The 18,111-nt window shown below is 29.7% G+C and overlaps 2 protein-coding genes across 2 annotated transcripts in view; both read right to left on the minus strand.

Annotated features, from left to right (window-relative positions):
- The window catches only part of LOC105127766 (amino acid permease 3-like), a 70,225-nt gene that overhangs the window by 46,402 nt on the left and 5,712 nt on the right, over positions 1–18,111 (minus strand). The window lies entirely within an intron of this gene.
- Positions 17,653–18,111, minus strand: part of LOC105127759 (cyclin-A1-1-like) — a 19,706-nt gene continuing 19,247 nt past the window's right edge. The window contains exon 12 of the mRNA XM_011029169.1: positions 17,653–17,665. The gene's annotated coding sequence lies outside the window, so the exon portion shown is untranslated. The remainder of the gene's footprint in view (positions 17,666–18,111) is intronic.

Here is an 18,111-nt window from a genome sequence, read left to right on the forward strand (position 1 = left end):
TTAATGCTGTTTATATATAAAAAAAACTACTTATACTCTCATTTCTATTTATCATTTCTCTTTCATTTTCTCAATCCCAGTTATATGTTTTAAAAATCTTTTTAATTCATTTCATCTTTATGACTTGTTACAATTTCTTTCTTAAAATGCTTTATCACGGTGATGACAGTAATAATGATTAAAAAAAGAAAAGAGGAAAAGCAACAAGCTGGTGAGAGATGATCATCCCAGCTTCAATATCAAAGACATAGGACCTCGGCAAAACCATGGTGGAGAATAGAAAATATTGTTTGTTTTTTCATAATCATATGTATGTTCTAGGATTTACTTAACGAGACATGAGAAATCCTAATGCATTGCTAGAAGTTCCCATGATTGCATGGTGGAGAATAGGATAATGTCTGGTTTTTTTCATAATTACATGCATGTTCAAATGGATTGTAAAATCTCACAGCAAGTTTTCCTTGATGGTATATTCATTCCTTCGTCCAAACCAGAAGTAATTTCTGACATAAGCTTATGCTGAACAAGCAAACAGAGCAAAGAATTTAGGTTGCGAAACAAACAAATATGAAAAAAGACATGAACCCTTTTAGATGATGCCCTTAGAGAAAGCAGATCTTTAAGAGAGAAAGCGGGAAGAACGACAACAACACCAACGAATATCTCCGCAAATTAACCATCTAGGTGGTGGCCAAGTGGTAAAGACTTGGGACTAAGGGGTTTGCTCCCTCTGTGGTCTCAGGTTCGAGTCCTTGGTTACTCATATGATGGCCACATAAATAATATTAATGAGAAACAAATATTTCTTACATAATATTAATATTGATGGAAATATAATAGATCGTTTGAAGACTTTTATATACCTAGAAATGTAAGTAGTTAATCATTCTTAACTTTTAACATTTTATGTTAAAAAATGTAAGAATAACATAACCCAAAAAGATTATTAACCTCATATGTATTTGAACTTGGAATGATACCTAAATTAAGGATGATGGATTTGACAGCTTGCCAAACTCATATATACATGGGCTAAACGTACAGTTGAACTCAAGAATGTTAAGTTTGGTATCTCTTTAGACCCACATATACTTAAACTCAGTAGGTAGCTGAATCCAAGGGTGTTAGGTTTAGCATCTCATGGACCAACTATACTTAGTTTTAGCACATAGCTAAACCCAAGGGTATTGGGTATGGCATCTTGTTAAATTCATGTGTACTTGGGCTCAGCATGTAGCTGAACCCAATGATGTTGGGTGTGCACCTCTTCAAACCCATATGTTTTTTAGCTTAATAGGTAGCTGAACCCAAGAGTATTGGGCATGGCATCTTAGAGACCCATATATCTTTGGGCTTAATACTTATTAAACTTAAAGGTTTTGAGCCTATAAAGCAAGTTAGACTCATGTCATATGGATTTGGCATTTTATCAAGCCTAGGTATATTGGGCTATTACCTTGTTTGTGGCCTTTTTAATCATGGGTTTTTAAGCAAACACAAATACATATATTGTTTCAATATTTTAATACATTTCTCTAAAAGAAGTTTAACTGAATAGGAGCTTGCTAGTTTAGATAAAAGATCTACCCTTCTATTCTCTTCTTTTGGAATATGGTCAATTGAGATTTTTATGCCTTTGTATTTTCTAAAGAGTTGTTCTTAGACTTTCAGCGAGTATTTCATTAAAGGTCTCTGATTTTAAATATTCATTGGCATTGTCTCACTATTAGCTGGAAGTCATTATGGAAATGGAGAGAGAAAACCTTTAAGGGTTCTACTAGGCCTAATTTTTTTAGGATAACTTCGTACTCTAATATATTATTGGTAGCTAAAATTCAAATCGAATTCCATATTCATGGGGGTCATAAGTACCACTACAACAATAGTTCCTTCAAAATTAGAAGATCCATCTACATATAATTCCCAAAGCGGGATCAATTATATAGACTGTAAAGGGGGATTATAGTTTCTCTTGAAGGGATTGATTATTCAGATATTAAAAATGCTTATCTTATATATCATTCTTAAGAGATTATTCTATTATGAGGTCTATTAAGGTTTGCTCTTTAATAGCTAATCTTGGCTGATATAAGAGTCTATATTCCTATAACTCAGTCGATTACATCATTAACTATCGAAACATGTATAGTTTATGGAGAGTTTATCATAGAGGCTACTATGTTAATACTATAACTTGATGATCTTGGAATTATGATTTTAGTTTTCTAGAGGTTCTCACTAAAGTTATGGCCATCTTTTTCACTTTTAAGTATCTTATTTCAGCATCATTAAGAGTTCAACAAGAATAATTGATTGGGCATTGCATGCCTTTCTTTTTTTTTTACCAATATAAAATTAACTATCTAGTTAGAAACTCCAAGATAGAGAAACATGCTCTCAGTTTTTCATGGTTGCGACAAGATCATATAAGAGAAAAGATAAGCTTTAAGCTCTTTAAAATCTTTAAGCTCTTTAAAAGCTTTCTAGCACTTTGATGTCCATTTAAAATCGATGATATTCTTCAAGATCTTGAAAAATGATAGGTTGTATTCTTTTAGTTTGGATATAAATCTATTAAGGTGGCTAGTCTCCTAGTAAGGCGTTGAACATCTTTGACTTTTAGAGATGAGTCATATCCAGTATTGCTTGAATCTTCTTAGAATGAGTTCTATTTCTTTGCTATTTACTAGAAAACCTAAAAATATTTTTTTTATAATGGCAAACACATACTTGAAAAGATTAAGCTCCATATGACATTTGTCTAAAATAAAATAGAAAACCTATTCTAGATCTTTCAAATATTGTTCAAAAGTCATGTTTTTCACCAACATGTCATCCATATAAGCTTTTAAGTTTCTTCTAATTTGGTATTTGAATAATTTATTAATCATCTGCTGGTAAATAGGGAAATTTAGATTAACTTGAAATTTATAAGAAGCTATCTTTGAACTGATCGATGGTATATATGAAATGTTGAAAGAAAAATTAGCCTGACGGGTAAGAAGAAAGTTTGTCAATAGTTTTTATCGAGGTGGTTCCAAAGTGAAACTTGTCTTAATGATGACCCCTTCATTTTGCTTTAAAGATACTTTTATCAACTGCTATGAGGTTTCAATTCTAACCTTCACCCTCTCCTAATCTTTAGTGGTCCAAGACCAAAATCCTCTTACCCTTCAGATATACAAAGGCACAATGCCTTGAGGCCTTTTGGTTTTTTCTCATGATAATCACCCTTTTATAAGCAGGTAATTTTAAGATTAAATAATGTATGATTATGACTATATTGATTATGTGAAAGAGAGGTCTTTTTATTATAGTGTTGTAGGCCAAAACCATGATTATCCATAAAATTTTATTGGCTATTAAGACACTTAAGGTAAGTGTTTATTATGATTAAGATCTCCAAGACACCCTTTATTAGTCATAACCCTTTAATCCTAATTAAAAAGGTTTTTACAAAAGTCATCATTGAAGGATCTATCCCCATCTAGGACATCACATCCCTAGATAGGATATTAACTTAACTCCTATCATCTACCAGCATCATCTTATAGAGTTAAGTTATGGGTTTGTTAATGAGTTATTATGAGGATATGTTTTTTATATTTTCTCTTGCCATTAGAAATATCTCTCTTAGCTGAAGTGCACCCTAGAATCATATTAGTCTCATATAGGTACTTAAGATGGTTGACTAGGTAGGTTAGGCTCTTCTCTGTCACATTTTATATGGGCATGTCCTTTAACAAACTACTTTAGATAACTCTTGTTTATCAGCCTCTCAATTTCTTTCTTTAGTATGAAATGATCTCTTATATCATATTTTTTTATCCTTATGTAATAACTCAAACTTCTTGAAAGTATGTGTGTATAGAGGTAACACCATAAGAGATGGATAACAAATAAAGTCTTTTTCTCTTTATGGTTGTAAAGACTTCTATAAGGGTGATATTCAAGAGAATCATATGTCTTTTTGAGATATAATATGTAATCATTTACTGGCCTTTTCTAGCATTTCTTGGAATTATTATGTCTGTTGGGAGAGTAATTATATTCAAAAGGATTTTTTTATCCTCAATCTTTTAGTAGAAACGGAATGGCACATACTTTAATATACTGACTTATTTCACCCATATATAACTTTTCATGACTTATTTCACCTTCAATAAGATTTTGTTTTAGTAGAAAATTTTTATTCAATCCATTTATCAAAGCCTCTAAAGCTATTAGTTGAATTAATTTCTCTATCTTAAGCATTTCTTTATTGAACCTCTTCAAATATGCCTTAGTAGACTCCTCTTCTAATTGAGTATTAGAGGGTATAACAATGCTAAATATTGACACAAGTTTAACATAAAGGTCATAAAAACTCGTGATAGAGCATGGCTTCAAGTTATTCTAAACTCGTGCTAACCTCTTAAGGTTATGAAAAGGGTCTTACAAACAAGATTATCATCTTGGTTGACCAACTCAAGGTTTCTACTTATATTTTAGATATGTTCTCATAGTTCCATAAAACCATTATAATTATCCAAAAATCATATTGGTGGAGTTATACTCCTTAGGGATGAGGCTAAGCAAGACTTGCATAGATAAATGTGATTATTTTATCTTAAGATGACTGTAGACTTTATTTTGGATGTATTTATCTTCCATACTTCTTCTTAAATTTTATTGAATAGGTTTTGAGGAGCTAGATGATTATGTCATAGAATAATAGGATTGATAGCTAACTTTAATCTCACATGATTAGAAGGATCACTTTTAGAATGATCATTAATTAAAAGAGCTTCATATCTACAAGAACAAGTTTTATAGAGATTGGGAGATCATTAAGGTGGAAATCTTTCCAAGTCATTTTGCTTTATCTCATTTGGATAATACAGTTGTCTTTTGAAAGAGGGGACTACTTATGGTTTAAAGGTGAGGACTAAAAGAGCTACCTTATATGCTATAACTTGTTGGAAGTGATAATACTTGATATTGCCCTTAGAATGCCAACACGGCTTGGCTAAAAGCTTGCACCTGATTGATGAGTTATTGAAACTCTAATGCAACAGGCATCAACAACAATAAGGAAGTCTATGACATATCTCATCCTAGGGGTATCTTGATTGTATATCATTAATAGTGATTAGGAATGTCAATAACAAGTTTAGAAAGAATAGTTGATGACTTTTTGATCAGTTTCTCCCAAACAACACTAATTGATGATGTTTGAAAATCCAATATCCTTATGAATAAGAGTTTTTTAAGTGTTTGGATCGATGATAATCACATTTTTACATAAATATTTCCTTCTCAAAAATTCAAGAAATAGATAATTAGTGATAGAAGACTTGATATTTGCAAGGTAGTTTTTTTGTGGGATTTAATGACCCTCTGATAATAAAGTTAATGATATTTGATAAGGAATTTCAATAAATAAAAGAATGAGATTTAAATTCTTAAGAACAAGAATGTTTGTTCTTAGTTATATATGATAAATGGTCTAAAAATAAGAGTATCAATATCTAGAGAATAAGAAGTGGTTCAAATGGTATTTTTAGCCTCTGAACTTTGTCATGTTGCTTGAATAGAAAGGTTAGAATGTCATCTCCTCCTAAGAATAGATAAATATCTTATACACAATATTAACAAGAAATAAATATTTCTCATATGATATTAATGTGTGATGGAAATATGTTAGGCCTTTATGAGATTTTTGTATACCTAGGGATGTAAGAAGATAATCATTATTGACTTTTAATATATTTATATTAAAAGACATAAGAAAAAACAAACAAATCTTTGTGGAAAAAAAAAACCTAAAAATAGTATCAACTCCATATACATTTGGATATGGAATGATTTTAAGCTCAAGGGTGATTGGTCTAGCAACTTACTGGATTCATATATACCTGGGCTTATTGTATAGTTGAATTCAATCTGGTATCTTATAAGACCCATATATATTTGGGCTTAGCATGTAGCTGAACCTAAGGGTGTTAGATAGTGTTGGGTCTATTAATTTGTCAGACCCACATGTATATGAGCTTAGTGTATAACTAAACTCAATAGTGTTGGGCTTAGAAGGAAGCTAGAACTATGCCATCTGGGCTTAACATTTTGCTAATCTTAGGTATGTTGGGTTATTACCCTGCTTCTAGCCCTTTTAATCATGTTTTTTAAAGTAAACATAAGATACACACACACACACACACACACACACACTAATATATTATAATTCAATTTGAATATCACTATAAATATTACAATTTGAATTCCCTATCATTTTTCTTATTATCGTTTTCAATAATCTTTGACATTAGATAAAGGAGGAAGATAAGAAAAAGTGAGCATATATGGATAGAATTTAAACAAAGACAAGGAAACAAATAAAGATTGGGATTCCAATAATGATGAGGGATCCTTTTATGGCATATGAACTATAAATATTCTTATTATAATCATTGACACATCTTTCCTACCCCATCATCATTAGAGATGAGTTTTACCACAAAGAGTGTGTATAGTTGTGAAGCATCAAGTTGTCAAAAAATGTAGATTTTTTCAAGTGAATTGTACATTAGATAGATTTGAATGAGATGTAGATCAATAAATAATTTGACGTTTATTTTAGCTTTTTTTTTTTTGAAAAATGACATAATTTAGTAAAAGTTTTAAGAGAATGACATAGTTTTAATTTTTTTTTTGATAAATAGCATAACTTGAATATAACCATATTTCTAAATATTTATTTTATACACAACGCCAGTTGTTTAGTTATGTTTCAAAATACATGTCTTTTACAATTTAATTAACCCAAACAAAATTCATCCTAAAATTTTAAGAAAATCTAATGGCTAAAAGATAAGATTCAATATTCAATGACCATGAAAGAGAGAAGAGATAAGGTGATATGGTAAGAGAGAAAAAAGAAAAAAGATAAAGAAAGAATGGGTTATTAAGGACACACTAAGGATTCGTTTCAACATACATAATACCATTATAAAGATGTCTATAAGACGATTCTAACCACACATTGAAAGATCATCAAACGAGATCATAATTAACCATAAATTCACTATGAACAAAACCCTAAACCAATTATAACCTTGTTTGCTAGTTTTTCAAGGTGTGATTATAATCGTCTTGTCAAGATCTTTATAACAATACCGAGTGTATTGAAAATGAAGTCTTGATATATCCTCGATGACCTATTCTTTTTTCCTTTTTCTTTCCTTTTAATGCCATATCAACTCATCTTCTCTTTTTTTTCTTGGCCATTAGATCTTCATAGAATTTTAGGTTGACTTTTATATATGTTAATTAATTTAAAAGAGACATGAATATTGAAACAATCATTATTCCCAATAGCAGTTATGTTCAAACTATGTTATTTCTATAATACTTTTATAATTGATGTTATTTCCTAATAGCGTTTCTAAATATTGGTTTTGTACATAACCATTTCTGGGTTTAATCATAACGTCAAATGCATGTCTCATGCAAATTAATTAACAAAACCATTTCTGGGTTTAATCATAACCTCAAATGCAGGTCTAATGCAAATTAATTAACATGTACAAAAATCCACCTGAAATTTTATGAAGATCCAATGACCAAAAAAAGATAAAAGATAATCTGAAGGGGGTAGAAGAGATAAATAGAGGAATAAATAAGGAAAAGAAAGAATGGGTCACTGAAGACATACTAGGACTTCATTCTCGACATGCCCAATACTATTAAAGAGATATCGAAGAGACTATTTTAACCATACTTTGATAAACCACAAAACAAGATTATAATTGGTTAAGGGTTTGTTTGGGGATAAATTAGGATTAATTACGACTTTATTTGATGGTTTTTCAATATTTTGTTAGAATCATCTCGTCGAGATCTTTTGAATGATATTAGATATGTAAAAAACAAAACCATGATGTGTCCTTGGTGACCCTTTCTTTCTTTCCCTTCTTTTTCTTCTCCATTTCTCTCTTTTACCATATCAACTTATATCCTTTTTGTCTTGGCCCTTGGATCTCGAATCTTATATTTAGACCATTAAATCTTCATAAAGTTTTGAGTTGATTTTTATACATGTTGATTAATTTGCATAAAACATGCATTTTGACTTGTGACTAAACAAATGATATTCTTAATAATAGTTTTGTATAAAACCAATATTCAAAAATGTGATTGTATTATTTTATAAATACTTTTCTAACCTATGTCATTTTCATAATTTTTTTTCACCAAAATATGTTAAAATTGTACCTTTTTTCTCTTCTAATGTTTTTAATATTTTTAATACTTTTATTTATTTTAAAAATTCTTAGAAATCTTTTTTGTTATTCTTTAATTTACTTGTGGAATTTATTCAACTTGAAACCATGTTAAACATCCAATTTAATTTTAAGAAATGAAGGAAAATATAAATGTTTATCATTCATTATTAGTTTAATATTTATTTTTATTTTTATATTTTATTAAATTTTAAGGGTAAAAATAAGAACTAAAGTAAACTCTATGATAAAGAAGAGAAAAAAGAACTTAAATTAAGCATCCATTTAAAAGGTTATATGTGTGTATATGTCTACTCACAAAGCGCAAAGAATATTTATCAGATTCGTGGATTTTCTAAGAAAATACTTATGATACTTCAAACTCATACCTTATCAAGCGTGTTAGTTCATTTTTAAATTCTGGAATGACTAAATGGGGTTTAGCCAATCTTAGTATTATAAAGTTGGCTTAAACAATTATAACTTTACCTGATTTTAGGTGTGGTCCATTTTATGTAATACCTATATTTTCACAAATAAATCGTCTCATATTAATTATTGTGAATGTTTCTTTATAATAATTGTTCTCTCTCTCTCTCTCTATATATATATATATAGTTAGTTAGTTAGTTTAATAATGTATACTATTAATAAGATATATTTGTAATTAAATTTAGTAAACTTTGATTATGACATCTTTTTTTTTGTTTAGATTATTTATGTGATTTATTAAAAAAAATGATTGTGTGTTCGTGTTGTTATTGGTTGGAAGTGTTTTTATTGTTGGTTCTCTTTTAAATTGCTTCTTTATATTTTCTAGATTCTTGTGTGTATATAATTATACTTACTTGAGAGGTTAAGCTTGCTAGGTGAGGGGGCGTTAACTTGGCTTCTAGGTTATTGATGGTCTATAAAACTGGTTAACTTGGTTTTTTTTTTTAATATTTTCAAATCATTAAAAAAAATACATTTAAACACCCAATCTTTTAGTTTACAACGAAAAGTTGGTAGAAAAACCCTGGAAACTGATTCAACAATATGGTCTCCTTTGCATTTACTTAAAGAGTGTAATCTAACTACTCATTATTTTTATTTGTAAATTTATTTGAAAAGCCATCTTTTTTATGGATAGATTATCAGGATGACGTTTTATTGAATTATAAATTAATATTCCTTCTTAAATTTTCAGTTGGCTATCGATGATGCCTTAGAGAGGGTTGCATATCTTATACATGCTATTAATATTAGTCTTTGGTAATGATATGTTAAACACTTGATTTATTCATTTGTGTCCTAACAATTACTACTATTATTTTTTTTTATAGATAAAAAAATAATATCTAACAATTCTCTTATTACAAATAAAAAAGTGTCAACATAGACCGGTATTGGAACAAGTATTGGAATTAACAAAGTGGTAACCTGTTCTTACATCAAGGCTAAGATAGAAAAGAAAAAACAAGTAAGTTTCATTTTAGAATATACCAACAAAAATTAATATTTTTAGTTTATTTCTGTATTTGGTTACATAGTAGTTTATTACTTTTTAAGGGTTTAAGTCTATATTAACAAGTTATCACATATTAAAAAGGATAAACTTTTAATAAAAAGATAATTATTACAATAAGTTAACTTGGATAAGGGAATGTTAGGTTTGTTCCTTCAAAGCTATAAAAAAAGTTTAGGCCTTTTGATTTTACGTGCAAATAGGAAATGATATAAATTATTTATTTCCAACAATTGCTTCTAATTAGTTTTATAGCATGATTTTCTTAAAATTTTGAATGTATAAAAAAAGTTGAAATTCTTGGTGTGGATATAAAAAATAGCTTATATCTCCTTTTAGATCTTATGGCTATGATGGAAGTAATCCCATGTTAACATACAAAGACTTTAAAAAAAAAGAACTTTATGGTATCTCTTCTATATATAATTGATGTATGTCGATAAATTTATCAATTTAGATAGCCATATAAAATTTCAATCATTATAAAAATTTATTATTTAGGTAGCCATACAACCCTCAAAGGAATAACTTGTATTTTGTGTAAAAAAATTATCAAATAAAAGACATTGAAAAATGCTCTAATATCTTTCAAAAAATACTTATGACAAAGTTATAAATTACTTATCATCTTTGTTCATATCTTTGTTAAAGTGTGTTTGTAATAGTTAAAGTAACAAATAACAATTGGTGCATATTAATGATATATTTGTGTTGAAAAAAGAGAGGACCAAATAGATCCAACAACCACAACATATTCTCAAGGTGCTAGATTAGTGATAAATGGTTGTATGAATGGTAGCTTTGATAGGGTAATAAATATTTTGACTAGTAGCTATGTCTTGATTCATTTTTTTTTTTGTTATATTTGTCTTTGTGGCCATGTTGTGTTTTTTTTAAATGAATTTGTTTTGCTTTAAATTAATTTTTTGATGTTTATGGATTGTTTTTTATGTGTTGGTGTGAAAAATAAATTTTAAAAAATAAAAAAAATATTATTTTAATATATTTTAAGTAAAATATACTTTAAAAAACAACTGTTACCATACAAATACTATCCATGTATCATCTATTACAAGCATTTATTGTTAAATGCTCCATGGAATGGATTTTTTTTTATTGTAGATGTGATATTGTAATTTGCTTGGAATCTTTTTTTTTTACATGTAATTTATATATATATTTTTAATCATATTAGGAGATATGTTTGTTTATGGTATCTATTTTTGAGTTGCCTAAATTGAAAATATTGTTTCCAAAGGTTGATGGGAAGAAACATCTCTTGGACTTTAGAACTTGTTTTCCCCCCGTTGTAAATCGTTATTGTAACTTACTTTAGATCTAGCCCTGCATGTAGTATAGAAAACAGATCTAATATTAATAGTAATTAAATTATATATCACAATTACTAATTATATTAATATCTATACAATTATTCTTCCATTTAATAGCCAAATAGAAGCTTGTAATTGCTAATAACAACTATAATATGTATTAATAGTAGTAATTAATATCATTTAATATCACCATGTTTAATTATAATTCTTTTTTATTTAAAAGTAAAAGGTATTTAGAAATAATTATTATTATATTTAACAAGGATATTTTTTTCCGCATAAGACATTAGGTGGTTCAAGCATCACATCTTACTATATTTGTTTTACTATTATTGTAAGGAAGACATGTGAATTATATTACGATGAACGCGAGGAAGTGACATTAGGAAGGGAAAGACAAAAGAGAGTAGGATGTCAGGCATCGTCTAGAGGGTAAAATGGGTGTCTGTAAATCTCTGTGTTTATAATTTTTTTTTATTCCAACAATAATTTTTTAATTATTAAATGAAATATAATGATTATTTTATAAATAACTCAATTTTTACATTGATTTTTTTTTTTGGCGCCACGTAAAGTTTTATTAACTTATAAATAGGATCTAAATTATGATTTAAAAAAAAACTAAGGTAAATAAAAAAAAAGAGAGCCTAAACTCTCGGTATTTTTTTTTAAAAGTAAAATAGAAGTACTGTTAACATGACACATGTCAAGTGTGTACAACATGGAAACAAACCACATCAGCATGAAACGTGTCAGGTAAAGAGACATGGCCTCTTATTAAATCCAATTTACTGTTATCCTATGGATTAATAGAAAACGCTGCGTTTCATGGTTGTCGACATCACAACCATTATTGGCAAACATTGCTATTTGATTATACTGACAATTTTCCGACTGGCTGCAATAAATGTTGCGATCAATTCAGCAAGTGAACATCCTGGTACCATTCATTACTCAATTCAATGACACTGTTATATTCATCCAATAATGTTAATCAAATGGCAAACGACTTTCTGTTTGCTAGCACATGTGGAAGTTCAATATTCTTCAATAAATGTATTGGATCTAGCAACTGAAGTGCAGATGTCATGATATTTAGGGAACAAACTTCTCTAGGTTCCTTCATGAACATGAACCTAACACTATCGCTAAGAAAATACAAGCCTCAACTAACAAATCTTTCTGGTCAGACACAGCCTTCACAGACAGCTTCCATAAATACGGCCCCATTAAAGGATGGGATAGAACGCTCCCTTGTTGATGAAAAGGGTACAGAAACACCCCCAGCTTAATAAAGCAACAAGCTGGATAAATTGTCTGGTTAAAGGGAGATATAGCAAAGTATAATTCAGAAAATTGTAGGTCTTTTGTAGATGAGTTAGTGGCCATCAAATTTGGATCCCCAGCACCCAATGGTAGCAAGAACATAACCATGTCAATGGTAGTTACAAAACTGTTATTCAAAGGAAAACTACTCAGAATAGCCCTGTCAACTAACAAAGTACCTTCTACAAGAATCTGACTTCAAACATCGCCACGCCTGCCTATCTTGCTTCAACGATGTTTCATAAGAAAATCAGGTTGGCTGACTAATCGAGTACAACTTCGGATTTTGCAATTACAAATTACAGTGCAAGAGTGATGTTACCCATTCAGTGAATGAGCTCATCCATTGCGAGGGTGACTACCTATCTGTTTTTGACAAGGATTGCTCTCATGGTTGCTTTTACATGAATCTCGCACTTCTTACAGGCAATTAAATATGATCTGGAGTGAACAATCTGACTATAATCTACATAGAAACATAATGAGGAATCCTCTGCAACCTAAGGAGCACTTCAAACCTACTTCAGAGGACTGAAATGACTTGCTGCGATTGAAAGCAGATTTCATCTTTGACAGAAATCACTTTCTCAAAATGATGGAACAAACTATGTATTTTGAGAAAACACTTAAGTGTAACTTACATCACTGCGGACTTGAAAAGAAGGAATTAAAAGCACCTTTCAGACTATGGAAAGAATCTCTATAGAAACAAGCACCTTTCAGACTATGGAAAGAATCTCCGTCGAAATAATCAAGTCTTCTCACTCCAGCTAAACTAGCCATATAAATTGTGGAAATAAGCAAACAGCAAACTGACAAGAAACGTCATCTATACAATACAGATGGACATATATTCCGAGAAAAAGGTTGGAATTTTTCACCTGGAGAACCTCGCACAATAACTGAAGTATTTTAAAAGGTAGAGTGAGTGAGATACAAAAATATACCTTTCATGCTTATTGAGGAATAAAACTAGCTTCTTTTTTCTCTCTCTCTTAACCGATCAGGAAGGTAAAAATGAGAGAACCCAGATTTATAAAACGTGTCCCTGGATTCTACTTGTCCCATGGGATGCATGAAGTTGATCAAGCAAAAAAGAAATGGGAGGTGCAAATACGTTCATCTTTCCAATTTCAAGTAGCAGTGCCCGATCACTTGTGCAAATATGACAGATAATTGAACTTTGCTAAGCAACACTCTGATAGTATTTTAAGGAAATGAAAAGTAATTATTATATCGACATACCATTTAAATGCCACTGTAGAAGGCCAGCAAACTAAAACCAACCCCTAGCGAAAATTATCACATGATACCAAAGCATAGATGTTCAAGGGACGATGTTAATAATGATAAACCTTTTCAATGATGATACGATCACCAACACGAAGAGTCGGGTACATGGAGGACGACGGGATGAAGCGAAGCTCTGAAAAAGTAGACCACAAAAGCACCAGAACAAGAAGCCTTAACAACCCATCAAGACCAGGCCATCGAAGAAACCCCCAGCTCTGGCATGGCATCCATTTTAGTACTGTGGCGGATGTTATAAAGAAATTATTCAATGCAGATGGCCTCAAGAAACTCATTGTAAAGTGTTGCGGAACTAAAGGTGATGGAAAAATCAAAAAGGACGGACCGATGCAGCAAACTATAAAGAAGATTAAAGGTGCGAGGCTTAAAGGTTTCGGAGACAGAGAAAGAGAGAGGAAAGGTATGATGTGCTGTGTATTTATTGACTAGCTCAATCTTGTTGAGGAAGTTTCAACCGGAGATGTTCACACTGCCGAGCTTTACTTTTTTGCGACCAAACTTCCACTGGAACGCGTACTTACACCGCTATATACCCCTGTAGCTGTTAATTATTTTTAAAATAAGGCGACTATAACACTACGTACAGAGTCATCATTTAAATTTAAATTTAAATGCGTAGTTTATTAGTGACCGAGAATGGATATTTTTATTTTTTGAGTTCTTTTGAGACTGATGTCTGAAAAAGAAAATTAAATGTATTATATTAATATGAGAAACTTGTTTTTAAAATCGTTTTGAAATGAAATTTAGTCTCGATTGATGTTCAAATTGACTCTAATATATTTATTATTATCAAATTGGAAAATACATAATAGAAGGTGTATGTTTGATAATACATTCTTTAAAAGGTTTTTTTGTTTTAAAAAATATTAAATTGATAATTTTTTAAGTAATTTTTGATGATTTTGATATTCATGTATTGAAAATATTTATTTTTTATTGTTTTACTCTTTTTTTTTTCAAAAATCCCTTAAGAAAACACCTTAATCACAATGTCAAATAATGCTTAAGATTACCGATACAAAAAAGGCTTCAATTAAATTGCTAAACACAGCTGCATCTGCGGATGCCATATGAACACTTCAATTTTGGCCATGCTGGATATACATATGGTGAGTTCCACGTATTACATTGCGTGCACCGTAAATATAGGTATAGAATATTGAGAAAAACTATAAAAATACATATCAAACATTAGATCGTGAACTTAAAATGGGATTAATCTAATAACCTTGAGTTTTAATGATTAAAATTATTTTAATATATTTTTAAATAAAAAATAATTTAAAAGATAAATTTCATCAATTTATCAAACAAGTTTAAATTATCAACTAACGCATCTTATATTTTGTTTTCTTTTTATTTTAATACATAATTTATAATTTATTTGGATTAAAACTTGTATTAAAAATCATCACGGAAACTCCATTCTTTTTACCACTGAATCAATTAAGAAGATGGCTAAGATAATATCTTCAACTTCTCAAACAACATTGTAATATCAAAAACTATTTTAAATTCAAACAAAACTAAACTTAATTACCAACAAATCCAATAATAAAAAAAAATTAAAAAAAAATAATTAATTCTAAAAAATAACAAAAAACTTACTAAACTTACTATAAGTTAACATGTTGAATCCATGACTTGATCATGAGACTATAATAAATTCATGTAAAAAACATTAAATAAAACAATAGACATCAACTCTCAAACTAAATGATGAAAGACAAAACTTAAAAATATTAATTAAAAAATTAAAGAAAAAAAACTTAAATCAACCCAGATTAACTCAACTAACATGTAACTCGGGATAGAAAATCAGAATAACCCAGTAAAATAAAAAAATTGAAAAAATAATGAAGCTCAAAGTTCAAAAACTCAATATCGAATAATGAAATTAAAAAAAATAAACAAATGACCTAAAAATCAAAGTTAAACTAGCTTAATCTTTTAAAACTCATAACCCGGATCATGAGACCGAGATTACTTCATATAAGAAAAATATAAAAAAATCATAAAGCAAAATTCTTAATCATTAAATAAAAAATAAATAGCAATAAAAATAATAAGAACCTGTTAAAAAATAAAATAAAAAATAATAATAAGGGACCAAAATAATAATAAAAAAAAGTATATAAAAAACATAAAAATAGCAATAAAAATAGTGATGACTAAATAGGATACAAACATTGAATTATATAAAAAGCTAATGAATAAAATTAAAAAACAAATCAAGGAAAAGAAAAAATGCAAGTATAGGAATGAAGACCAGCTTGAATATAAAAATAAATAAAATAAAATATTAAGAAATAAAATTGAAAAAAATTAATTTTAAAAACACACCAACAACAAAATAAGTAGCAATAAAAAAAATTAATATAAAAATTAATATAAATACAAACTAACATAATACATTTGATTTTTAAAAGGGTTGGCACGAAATCCAAGGCTATAGAAAAGAGAAAAGAAAAGAATCAATCAAAGTCCATCTGTTGATATGTCGTACATCCACTTCTGACCATCGAGAAGAGAATATCACAGTACTTCTAACACAATTGTGAAAAACAGTGTTTGGCCATCGATACACACCACACGAGCCACTCAAAGAGTGTGAACATCCCCTGCTCATTAGTATGTGTTTATTTTTGTATTGGTAATTGATTTTTATTTAGCTTTTTTTATTGTTGTTTTTTTATAATCATAATATTAATTTAACTGAGCTTATTAAACATATTCATATCAATAACCTATGTCCTAAATTTTTCTTGCTCCCTTATAAACATCATTGTCAACTTGATATCCTCTTTTTATGTTAAAAAAATTAAACAGGGTTGTTGTATTGTGTATGTCATACCTTGTTGTATTATGTATGTCATCTATCTATCTAGTTATATAAAAAACTAAAAAAGCTCACCATTTTACTATACATATACTCATATTTCTTGTGGATTTAAACAATTAAATGATGTATTCTCCCTCCATGTTAACAACTAATGGAGTGAAAATACACACTCATATTTCTTGTGGATTTAAACAATTAAATGATGTGTTTTCCCTCCATGTTAACAACTAGTGAAAATTGAGGCGAGGGGATATGATTTTTTTACGAACTGGTATTACTAAAATAATATAAGTTATACTAGTCTTCTCACTCTTTTTTTTCATAATAAAATCACTTAGTTATCCTTGAAAGCAATAAATTTAAATTGACATCTATGAACATTTTAGTCTTTTTATTTTTTTAATACAGTAAAATACTCAAAATACTCTTAAAAATATAATTTACTAAAATGGTTTTCAAGGCTTTTTCATATTTTCATTATATATATGTTTTGTTACAAGGAAGTGCATTGAAAGGAAATTTAGTATTTTTATAAATATAAAAATTATTAAAAAAAATTAGCATGTGCATTAAAGCATTAACACAAGAGTGGTTCTCGTCCACTGAATCAAGCATAGTTTTAAAACCTGGCCCGGCCCGGCAGGTTGACCCGGGATCCGGCTGAGCCGGGGCTGGAACCGGGTCGGGTTGATGAAAAAATAAGGTAAGCTATGACCCGGCGTGACCCGGCCGATCCAGCAGGTTGACCCAGAAACCCGGTCGACCCGGCAAAACCCGGTGGTAACCCGTTGGCTTTTATTTATTTTTTTATTAAAACGACGTCGTTTTGAATTTTTTTTAAAATAGAAATTGACGACCCAGCTGACCCGTTTGACCCGGTCAAAACCCGGTGACCCGGTCAAAACCCGGAACCCGGGCCTTGGACCGGGTCAGCCACCGGGCCGGGTTTAAAAACTATGGAATCAAGCACAAAAATGATTCCATTGAATCCAACATACAAAAGAACAACATTTGCAATCAGGTTCAAGAAATGGCAAAGCATGTGCATCTAGATTTCTCAAAGATTGAAGAATTCTTCCTCACAGAGTTGCAAAATGGTTTTCAACGGACAAGTATTCTCTCGATAACTTCTCAGTTATCGAAACATGTCCATAGAACCGTTGGCAAACATTGCTATTTGATTATACTGACAATTTTCTGACTGGTTGCAATAAATGTTGCGATCAATTCAGCAAGTGAACATCCTGGTACCATTCATTACTCAATTCAATGACACTGTTATATTCATCCAACAATGCTAATCATATGGCAAATGATTTTCTGTTCGCTAACACACGTGAAAGTTCAATATTTTTCAATAATATGTATTGGATCTAGCAACTGAAGTGCAGATGTCAATATTTAGGGACCAAACTTCTCTAGGTTCCTTCATGAACATGAACCTAACACTATCGCTAAGAAAATACAAGCCTCAACTAACAAATCTTTCTGGTCAGACACAGCCTTCACAGACAGCTTCCATAC

Source organism: Populus euphratica, unplaced genomic scaffold (genome assembly GCF_000495115.2).
Source record: "Populus euphratica unplaced genomic scaffold, PopEup_1.0 scaffold93.1, whole genome shotgun sequence".
Classification (NCBI taxonomy): Eukaryota; Viridiplantae; Streptophyta; class Magnoliopsida; order Malpighiales; family Salicaceae; genus Populus; species Populus euphratica.